The following is a 12,300-nucleotide window of genomic DNA, read 5'->3' on the forward strand; positions in this document are numbered from 1 at the left end:
CATCCCTAGGCCTACTGTTTTCGATCTCATAGTGTAGTGGAAACGTGAAGGAACACGTACAGCACAAAAGCTTACAGGCCGATCTCGTCTGTTGACTGACAGAGACCGCCGACAGTTGAAGACGGTCGTAATGTGTAATAGGCAGACACCTATCCAGAACATCACACAGGAATTCCAAACTTTATCAGGATCCGCTGCAAGTACTATGAAAGTTAGGTGGGAGGAAACTTGGATTTCACGGTCGAGTGGCTGCTCATAAGCCACACATCACGCCGGTAAATGCCATACGACGCCTCGTTCGGTGTAAGGAGCGTAAACACTGGAAAAACGTTGTGTGGACTGACGAATCAGGGTACACAATGTGGCGATCCGATGGCAGGGTGTGGGTATGGCGAATGCCCGGTGAACGTCACCTGCCAGTGTGTGTAGTGCCAACAATAAAATTGGGATGCGGTGGTGTCATAGTGTGGTCGTGTTTTTCATGGAGGGGGCTTGCACCCCTAGCTGTTTTGCGTTGCACTATCACAGCACAGGCCTACACTGACGTTTTAAGCACCTTCTCGCTCCCCACTGTTTAAGAGCAACTCTGGGATGCCGATTGCATCTTTAAACATGATCGAGCACCTGTTCATAATGCACGGCCTGTGGCGGAGTGGTTACACGACAATAACATCCCCGTAATGGACAAACGTGCACAGAGTCCTGACCTGAATACTATAGAACGCCTTTGGGATGTTTTGTAACACCGACTTCGTTGCAGGCCTCACCGACAGAGATCGATACCTCTCCTCAGTGCAGCACTCCCTGAAGAATGGGCTGCCATTCCCAAGAAACGTGATTCAATGCTTGCCTGCGAGAGTGGAAGCTGTCATCAAGGCTAAGGGTGGGCCAACACCGTATTGAGTTCCAGCATTACCGACGGAGGGCGCCACGAAGTTGTAAGTCATTTTCAGCCAGGTGTCCGGATACTTTTGATCGCTCAGTGTACGTCACGTCTGTGTGGCGCAGGCGTCTCGCACTCACCGGCGCAACGTACATAATTGGTCAGCGCTCGGTTGTTTGTAATAAAAATTACTGTAGCCCCCAACGATCGGACGACGTCAAAAAAAAATGGTTCAGATGGCTCTGAGCACTATGGGACTTAACTTCTAAGGTCATCAGTCCCCTAGAACTTAGAACTGCATAAAACTAACCAACCTAAGCACATCACACACATCCATGCCCGAGGCAGGATTCGAACCTGCGACCGTAGCGATCGTGCGGTTCCTCGGACGACGTGACACAACGTCATAACGCTGAGGTGACGAAAATCATGTGATAGCGGTATGCACAGACAGCGGTGGCGGTAGTGTAGTGTGCACAAGGCTTACGGCGGCAGCGCGTTGGTGGATCTGTCTTATGTACTCAGGTGACCCGTACTAAAAGTCTGCGATGTCATCATGGTCGTACGACGGAAATTAACGTACTTTGAATGGTAGCTGGAACTACGTGCATGGGACTTTTCGTTCCGGAAATCGTTAGGGACTTCAATATTGCGAGGTCCACAGTGGCAAGAATGTGCCGAGAGTACCAACTTTCGGACGTCACTTATCAGCACAAATGAAACCATCCCATCTCTATACTTCTTTTGTTAATGATAACGTTCCCTTTTACAATAACCTATGTAACCTTCCCCTAGGACTTCTGTCTCTTGTTTAATGATAACAAATGAAATCTTCCCTTTCAAATTTATTCTCTTTCTTAATCTTCGCATACAAATTTAATTGCTGCTTATTAAAACTGATTTTCTTTATTATTTCGACGAAACATAGAATGTGTCGTCGTCGTGGCCCTCAGTCGTTATCTGCAATAACCCAAAACTGTTCCTTACCTTTTTTTACTGTTACTGGATCGCCATCAGACTGCTACATCGAGCTGTGACATGAATATACTTACTCTGGTTCACTATTCTCTATTAACTGCTGGTGGGCTGTCATAATAAGTGGCTGCGTTTATTACCAAAGCTGACGTTATTCTTCATTAGCAAAGCTGACGTTATTCTTTAATTAATTTGACTGAAGTTTCGTAATTCATAGTTACACTTTTTCTTGACAACAATAAAATTTTTGCAAAGTTTTACGTTGATGGTTTTTGGGATGGATTATAATCAGTAATGCAAGATTGCTGGCAAAAATTAATTATATTCTGAAAACGCTTCAGATATTTAGTGTTGGTAATGAAATGATTTTACAAACGTTCAAATGGGACTTACTTTTTACAATAATCTTACAACTAGCAATGCGCAAACATACCTTCAGTAGTCTTGAGTTTCTCAAAAATTAATTCAATAATATTAGTTCCTCTTATGATAATAGTTAGCTGATGTCTCTGTACATCCGTTTATAATCTCTTGTAGATCATAGCTGGTGGGTGATAGGCACACCGCTCCTCTCAACTTCTCGCTTCAGACCTGCTACCGACTCGCTTCACTTCTCGCTTACTACTGACTTCCTACGAACGCTAGAGTGCGGTGTCTCCTGCTTTCTGGTGCAGACAATCCATGCTAGCATTACAAAATGTATCAATGCGCGGTCTTTCCCACTCTTTTCTTAAAATGTATCCATACGCGGTCTCTCCCGCCCTTTTTTTAAAATTATGTCAATTTGCGGTCTCTCTTGTCAACAATACTTTGGTGCAGACATTCCCTGCTACCACAATTACTTCCAACATGACAAATATTAATTATGCCTACTTAATCCTATTAATAAAATATAAACATCTTTCATAAATTGTGATTTGACAATAGATAATAGAAATGTATACGTCTTACACAAAGAACGCAGTGGTCGAATATCTTTACTTAACGATCGGGAGCGAAGGTGTTTGTTAAGAATTGTCGGTGCTAACAGACAAGCAACACTGCGTGAAATGACCTCAGAAATCACTGTGGGGCGTACGACGAACGTATCCGTTAGGGTACTGAGGAAAAAGTTTGGCGTTAATGGTCTGCGCCAGCTGGCGACCGACGCTAACAGCACCACATCGGCTGCAGCGCCTCTCCTGGGCTGCATTAATAATTGTGTGCATTTGATCTATTTGATATTGTTAACATAAAAAGTTTTAACAAATTGATCCTGGCCACTGCCCAAAATAATTAGTAAAATTTTCTGTGGAGAGCAGGGAGGGGGGGGGGGGGCTATGTTAGTGGGCTGCTTCTGTGTTGGCGGCGCTGCGTAGCGCTTTCATTGGATCTCTGACTGCGCTTTCTATGTAAGAGACTCTGTGGCTGGTTCTCCGACCATAAATGTAATAGACTGGCCCTGACGTCATTTTCGTGGCTCCAACATCTCTGGGCTGAAGTCACGTGAATGTTGGCAAAACATGGTTGTTTCGTGTTGCGTTTATGGCTGTACTCAGCAGTTTGTCGGGGGAAATGGCATTACATTTCACGTGTGTTTCTATGATAGTGCAGATGCGTTTATTGAAATCTGCTGAAGTGACTTTCATATGTTTTTTTACACTTGAAATAGAGTATCACGTAAATTAAAGTGTTGAAAGTGATGCCTGTAATGTCAGACTCTTATTACATTTTGGAAAGTATCTGTGATAATTCGGTTAAAGAAGTAAGTATAGCTGTTTCTCGTTCCTACTCATAGGTTCCCTAAGGATGAAAACAGAAGGCAGCTTTGGATACAGGCCATGAAACGGAAAATCTTTAAGCCATCTGCACATACGCGCCTTTTTGTATATAGAGGTGGGATTATAATAAGGTAAGAGCACCTATAGTCGACACATGGAGAGAATTTTTTTCTACCCTCTAATACTATTAAATAAATGTAGGCTCCAAAATTATTTTCTGAAACTTCAAAGTCTCACCTTTCATCTAAAATATCATTTTTTTTAAACTGATAGTTTAAACTTTTGTAAAAATAGTAGGAACTGAACCTTTCAAGTGCACCTAAAATTGATACTCTAAAATGGACCTGCTCCTAAAGTCGTCAATTTTGGCACCTATAGTTGACATTATTCCCATGTTTAAAAGAATTTTAACGACATTTTCCTTCAATCGACAGTTTATAGTAGTTCCGTCCCGCTGCCCACCAGAGGGGCGTTCGATGTATTTGTTAGATTTTATAAATAGTACTGTAACAAATCCAGGTCAAATGTAGTTCTGGCATAATTTTTCGCAAGTAAAAAAGTAATTTTTGTTGGAAGCGTTTGGCAGTCAATTGAGAAATGTGGGGAAAGTACGATACAAACGTAGGATGGCAGACCGCTGATTTGAAATCACGCCACGTTTTGCCAACAGTCACGCGGTTTATGTTGGAGCCACACAGCCCTATAGCTTCTGCACAGAAAGGCCAGTCTACTGGGCTGGTTGCATAGAGTAAATATCTCTGGAGTGAGCATTCACATTAGCCTTGCGCATAATAGTTGGCGACTGGGAACGTTCAGTTTAGTTCGCGGTTCCGTCGCGAACTAGGTCGCTCTTTTAGTTCGTTAGTTCCCATCACGATTTCCAGAAAGACAGTTCGCTCGCTTTGCTACCACTACTGCACACGCTCTTTTATTCGTTATGCTAGCCTTTTAAATAATGGTCAGTTTTACCAATGCCTGTATTATTACAGTTTTATGTCGAGTAATTAAACTTCGAAAGGGCAAGTAAACCAGTTATTTACACAAATGGGTAAAATGGGGTAGTCGACTACTTTACAGTGCACTCGTAGTATTTTAATTTTAAAGTATATTTATTTATTTATTTATTTATTTATTTATGAGTTCATTGTAGGAATATTACTTACATAATATGCTAAATGCGTTTTTTTAATAAAAATACACTTTCATAAATAATCGACTTTTTTAAAATTTGGAAATAACCAACGAAAATATTTCTGCTTCAGGTACAGGTTAGGTACTATATGGCACAAACAATAATACCTGTATCATTAACAGAAGAAACACTAACACTTGTAATTTGTTACCAAACAATTAGGCATAGAAAATATAACTATGACCCCTGAGTGAGATTGTATTCTAAAGCATACTTCTTGTGCTTCGCATTTTGTTGCTGTTGTTGTGGTGTTCAGTCCTGAGACCGGTTTGATGCAGCTCTCCACGCTACTCTATCCTGTGCAAGCTTCTTCATCTCCCAGTACGTACTGCAGCCTACATCCCTCTGAATCTGCTTAGTGTATTCATCTCTTGGTCTCCCTCTGCGACTTTTACCCTCCACGCTGCCCTCCAATACTAAATTGGTGATCCATTGATGCCTCAGAACATGTCCTACCAACCGATCCCTTGTTCTAGTCAAGTTGTGCCACAAACTCCTCTTCTCCCCAATCCTATTCAGTACCTCCTCATTAGTTATATGATCTACCCATCTAATCTTCAGCATTCTTCTGTAGCACCACATTTCGAAAGCTTCTATTCTCTTCTTGTCCAAACTAGTTATCGTCCATGTTTCACTTCCATACATGGCTACACTCCATACATATACTTTCAGAAACGACTTCCTGACACTTAAATCTATACTCGATGTTAACAAATTTCTCTTCTTCAGAAACGCTTTCCTTGCCATTGCCAGTCTACATTTAATATCCTCTCTACTTCGACCATCATCAGTTATTTTGCTCCCCAAATAGCAAAACTCGTTTACTACTTGAAGTGTCTCATTTCCTAACCCAATTCCCTCAGCATCACCCGACTTAATTCGACTACATTCCATTATCCTCGTTTTGCTTTTGTTGTTGTTCATCTTATATCCTCCTTTCAAGACACTGTCCATTCTGTTCAGCTGCTCTTCCAAGTCCCTTGCTGTCTCTGACAGAATTACAATGTCATCGGCGAACCTCGACGTTTTTATTTCTTCTCCATGGATTTTAATAACTACTCCGAATTTTTCTTTTGTTTCCTTTACTGCCTGCTCAGTATACAGATTGAATAACATCGGGGAGAGGCTACAACCCTGTCTTACTCCCTTCCCAACCGCTGCTTCCCTTTCATGCCCCTCGACTCTTATAACTGCCATCTGGTTTCTGTACAAATTGTAAATAGCCTTTCGCTCCCTGTATTTTACCCCTGCCACCTTCAGAATTTGAAAGAGGGTATTCCTGTCAACATTGTCAAAAGCTTTCTCTAAGTCTACAAATGCTAGAAACGTAGGTTTGCTTTTTCTTAATCAAGCTTCTAAAATAAGTCGTAGGGTCAGTATTGCCTCACGTGTTCCCATATTTCTACGGAATCCAAAATGATCTTCACCAAGGTTGGCTTCTACCAGTTTTTCCATTCGTCTGTAAAGAATTCGCGTTAGTATTTTGCAGCCGTGACTTATTAAAGTGATAGTTAGGTAATTTTCACATCTGTCAAGGCCTGCTTCGCATTATCATTCTTTAAATAATCAGTCTTCTAATTTTCGAGTGAAGTATTACAAAAATTTACATATTATTATGTAAAAACATTAATTTGGAAACTTTGTTCGTTGATAACAGTGTTCTTCGTTTATTAAGGATTTGTCCCGTTCGCAGGGCGCTGATGTCGCTGTTATGCAAAATCCCTTTAACACACATGCATATACACGAGGATATAACTGGCGACGCTCGCGCCACCACTCATGCGGATCTTTTTTTTCGATCTAAATACTCTTCATTGCGGTATTTATCGAGTTCGCGAATACCAGCAGTAAGTTGGTTATCTGGCCTACTGATTTTTCTTATTTCTTGGTCATACTCGTCCGGTATGGAGTCTTTTTTATTTTCATTACTGCTGCTACTAGAACAAGGCGCCGAAGGGTCGCTAGCAGTAGGATCGGCCACTAAAATATCTCGATTCTCTCTCTGAGGTAACTGCACTCTGCCAACTTTATTTTTGAGGCGTTGTATTGCAACTTCACAAGCTTTTTGATTTCTATATCATCTCTGTCTATATGAAGGCTTTCACGACCGGGTGACATGACTGTTGATACACTTTCCGGGATGTGAGGTCGTGGTCCAAGAACTTTTCTGCTCCTTACGTTTCGTCCAGAACTGCGCTGAACTTCCTCAGAGGCGCTGCTCCGCTGAGTCTTGCCGACTCAGTCGACCGAGTCGGCAAGACTCAGCGGAGCAGCGCCTCTGAGGAAGTCCAGCGCAGTTCTGGACGAAACGTAAGGAGCAGAAAAGTTCTTGGACCACGACCTCACATCCCGGAAAGTATATCAACAGCCATCTCTGTCTAAATCGGGGGTCCATAATAGTACACTCAGCGTATAGAATGTTATTCTCATAATCTTAATAACTGTCTGCCATGTCTTGAGCACTGATTGCACAGCGACAATTTTTTTATTGTTAGAAGCATGCTTCTGCAGAAAACTGTTGAGCAGGTTACAAAACACAATAACTTTTGACAAAGTCACATTTCTTTCGGCACTCATTTCTACCGTAATTTTATAGAATGGACTAAGTAAGGGCAGCACGTGATTTTTTTAAAGCCTACTGCGGGCTCTCGCTCCGTCTCGCTATTGTCCGTCGCTCTTCGGAAAAAAGCGAACGAACTAAGTAGTGAGGTCATCCGTCAACTAGTTCGCGTAGTTCACCTGTGGGAGTGCTCTTCCGAACTAGTTCGTTCGCGAGCTACACAAGACTAATTTACATGCGCAGAACAGACTTTGTGTTGTCAACATACATTGCCGGCCTGGTCACGTGTTCTCGGGACGTCGTGTGTTTGTCCGTATAGCGCCCTGTACATTTAGAATGTCACTACATCTCTACTACAGACGGATTCTTTTCGTACGTGTCGTTGATTATTTATATACAGGGTGTTTCAAAAATGACCGGTATATTTGAAACGGCAATAAAAACTAAACGAGCAGCGATAGAAATACACCGTTTGTTGCAATATGCTTGGGACAACAGTACATTTTCAGGCAGACAAACTTTCGAAATTACAGTAGTTACAATTTTCAACAACAGATGGCGCTGCAAGTGATGTGAAAGATATAGAAGACAACGCAGTCTGTGGGTGCGCCATTCTGTACGTCGTCTTTCTGCTGTAAGCGTGTGCTGTTCACAACGTGCACGTGTGCTGTAGACAACATGGTTTATTCCTTAGAACAGAGGATTTTTCTGGTGTTGGAATTCCACCGCCTAGAACACAGTGTTGTTGCAACAAGACGAAGTTTTCGACGGAGGTTTAATGTAACCAAAGGACCGAAAAGCGATACAATAAAGGATCTGTTTGAAAAATTTCAACGGACTGGGAACGTGACGGATGAACGTGCTGGAAAGGTAGGGCGACCGCGTACGGCAACCACAGAGGGCAACGCGCAGCTAGTGCAGCAGGTGATCCAACAGCGGCCTCGGGTTTCCGTTCGCCGTGTTGCAGCTGCGGTCCAAATGACGCGAACGTCCACGTATCGTCTCATGCGCCAGAGTTTACACCTCTATCCGTACAAAATTCAAACGCGGCAACCCCTCAGCGCCGCTACCATTGCTGCACGAGAGACATTCGCTAACGATATAGTGCACAGGATTGATGACGGCGATATGCATGTGGGCAGCATTTGGTTTACTGACGAAGCTTATTTTTACCTGGACGGCTTCGTCAATAAACAGAACTGACGCATATGGGGAACCGAAAAGCCCCATGTTGCAGTCCCATCGTCCCTGCATCCTCAAAAAGTACTGGTCTGGGCCGCCATTTCTTCCAAAGGAATCATTGGCGCATTTTTCAGATCCGAAACGATTCCTGCATCACGCTATCTGGACATTCTTCGTGAATTTGTGGCGGTACAAACTGCCTTAGACGACACTGCGAACACCTCGTGGATTATGCAAGATGGTGCCCGGCCACATCGCACGGCCGACGTCTTTAATTTCCTGAATGAATATTTCGATGATCGTGTGATTGCTTTGGGCTATCCGAAACATACAGGAGGCGGCGAGGATTGGCCTCCCTATTCGCCAGACATGAACCCCTGTGACTTTTTTCTGTGGGGACACTTGAAAGACCAGGTGTACCGCCAGAATCCAGAAACAATTGAACAGCTGAAGCAGTACATCTCATCTGCATGTGAAGCCATTCCGCCAGACATGTTGTCAAAGGTTTCGGGTAATTTCATTCAGAGACTACGCCATATTATTGCTACGCATGGTGGATATGTGGAAAATATCGTACTATAGAGTTTCCCAGACCGCAGCGCCATCTGTTGTTGAAAATTGTAACTACTGTAATTTCGAAAGTTTGTCTGCCTGAAAATGTACTGTTGTCCCAAGCATATTGCAACAAACGGTGTATTTCTATCGCTGCTCGTTTAGTTTTTATTGCCGTTTCAAATATACCGGTCATTTTTGAAACACCCTGTATGTTGCGCAGACATTTTAACAATATCCATTTGATACCGGAAATAAACCAGCTACGTAACTTTTAAAGGCAAGTTATATTACATCCTGCTTCTTTGCGACAGGTGTCACAGTTCAGATGCACTCGATTTTTGGTAGTTTTCGGTATGATACGGCACTTTATAGTATTACACAGCCTGACGCACATTTTTGCAGTGATAGTCTTGCAAAACGACTAGACAGTACGCTAGTACTTTTGCAAGTGTCCAAAAAACACAGAATTTGCCACACATTAGCGATGTGCTAATTCGTCCTTTTTTTCTGCTATTTCTGAATATTTACTTTCTCGTTTTTGCTACCTAAAGCATCATTTTCTTCCTGGTGACACTTTGAAGTGTTTATTTAACGTATTTTCCGTACTTGCTTCTAGTTTATTAAATAAATAGTAGACTGAGTAAGAAGGGGGAAAAAAGGCGAGCGGAGAATAAATGTACTGTAAAGCAAATACAGTTGGTCATGTAACAGTCAATCCATAAAACACCATTAAGGGAAGTGGTAAGTGACACAAATGAAAGAGTTTGAGGACATGTTTACTAATGTTTTACGTTTCTTAATCAAATGGTGAAGAAAATAAATTGAAGGCAAAATACACCAAAGAAGATGAATGTGTACTTTGATTAGCTACACTATCGTGTTTTTTATTTGATTTGTGCAGAAAATGTATTTAAGCTGAATGCAGAAATTGGTAGTAGGTGCTGTGGAAAATTAAAAATAGTTGGTATAGCATCTACCTTCAGCCACACACGTCCAAATTTTTCTCTGGCTAAACATTCCTCTTCAAAGTGTTTTGAATATACTTCGGAATATTTTGTGGGGACAAAATTACTCCTCGTTATGTTCTGGAGCCACATCTTTACTCGTTGTTCATCCTTCGGGAAACTAAAATATAAATCACACACAATCATTCTCCATGTCATAGACACACTTAACATGGTCTCCTACTGTAACTTTATAGTAAACAAAAATGTTTGGACACACATATTATTCGAAGACAATTACAGACTCCCACTCTATTGAATTTATCTGTCTCCCGTCTTTCAAATCTATATACATAATCGATAAGTCACTGATAAATGCATGGAGGATAGTATTTGCTGAAACAACTAACCATTCCTTTTCCTGTTCCACTAGCAAATTCACGAGAGGAAGCGATTGTTTGTAAGCTTTTGTACAAGCCGTAATCTCTATTATATAGTCATAAAATCGTAGAAAAATAGGTCTACAGAATTAAGCCTTAATTATAATATGTCTCGAAATTTTTAAACATAGTACCCATGAAAAGTTACTATCCCTCCTTTCACATATTTTTCTTTGCATCCGTAGCAACAAGAGTAATTCGCCATAGCTATTACTCTATCAACAAACGGTGAAAATACAACAAAAACTCTTGATATTATAAACTTAAAACTCTGCCGAAAGGACACACGCATCGCAAAGTCCCGAAAACACGTGACGATCCTGGTGTAATGCTGCCAACATGCGCAGAACGCAATGCTCACTCCAGAGATATTTACTCTATGGCTGGTTGGACTCGTTGTTGGAAGTTAATCGCCAGTAGTGTTGGGCAGTTGGAAGTCAGTCGCCAGCAGTGATGGATGTGCTGTTGGGCAGTTGGAGGTGAACAGCCAGCAGTGATGGATGTTAAATGTGAGGAGTCAGCATTGATGCAGGGTAGATGTCTGAAGTGTTAGTGTAGGCAAATGATCTGAAAGTATCCGACTCCGAGATTGAAAATTATTCATCATTATACAGGATGGTCCATTGATCGTGACCGGGCCAAATATCTCACGAAATAAGCGTCAAACGAAGAAACTACAAAGAACGAAACTTGTCTAGCTTGAAGGGGGAAACCAGATGGCGCTATGGTTGGCCCGTTAGATGGCGCTGCTATAGGTCAAACGGATATCGACTGCGTTTTTTTAAACAGGAACCCCCATTTTTTATTACGTATTTGTGTAGTACGTAAAGAAATATGAATGTTTTAGTTGGGCCACTGTTTTCGCTTTGTGATAGATGGCGCTGCAATAGTCACAAATATATGGCTCACAATTTTAGACGAACAGTTGGTAACAGGTAGGTTTTTTTAATTAAAATACAGAACGTAGGTACGTTTGAACATTTTATTTCGGTTGTTCCGATGTGATACATCTACCTTTGTGAACTTATTATTTCTCAGAACGCAAGACTGATTACCTGTTAATACCACATTAATGCAATAAATGCTCAAAATGATGTCCGTAACCTCAATACATTTGGCACTACGTGTAACGACATACCTCTCAACAGCGAGTAGTTCGCCTTCCTTAATGTTCGCACATGCATTGACAATGCGCTGACGCATGTTGTCGCGCGTTGACGGTGGATCACGATAGCAAATATCCTTCAACTTTCCCCACAGAAAGAAATCCGGGGACGTCAGATCCGGTGAACGTGCTTCGACGACCAATCCACCTGTCATGAAATATGCTATTCAATACCGCTTCAACCGCACGCGAGCTATGTGCCGGACATCCATCATGTTCGAAGTACATCGCCATTCTGCCATGCAGTGAAACATCTTGTAGTAACGTCGGTAGAACATTACGTAGGAAATCAGTATACATTGCACCATGTAGACTGCCATCTATAAAATGGGGGCCAATTATCCTTCCTCCCATAATGCCGCGCCATACATTGACCCGCCAAAGTCACTGATGTTCCACTTGTCGCAGCCATCGTGGATTTTCCATTGCCCAATAAGCGCATATTATGCCTGTTTAAGTTACCACTGTTGGTGAATGACTCTTCGTCGCTAAATAGAACGCATGCAAAAAAATCTGTCATCGTCCCGTAATTTCTGTTGTGCCCAGTGGCAGAACTGCACGCGACGTTCAAAGTCGTCGCCATGCAATTCCTCATGCATAGAAATATGGTACGGGTCCAATCGATGTTGATGTAGCATTTTTAA

The sequence above is a fragment of the Schistocerca nitens genome, chromosome 11 (genome assembly GCF_023898315.1).
Source record: "Schistocerca nitens isolate TAMUIC-IGC-003100 chromosome 11, iqSchNite1.1, whole genome shotgun sequence".
In the NCBI taxonomy this organism is placed as follows: Eukaryota; Metazoa; Arthropoda; class Insecta; order Orthoptera; family Acrididae; genus Schistocerca; species Schistocerca nitens.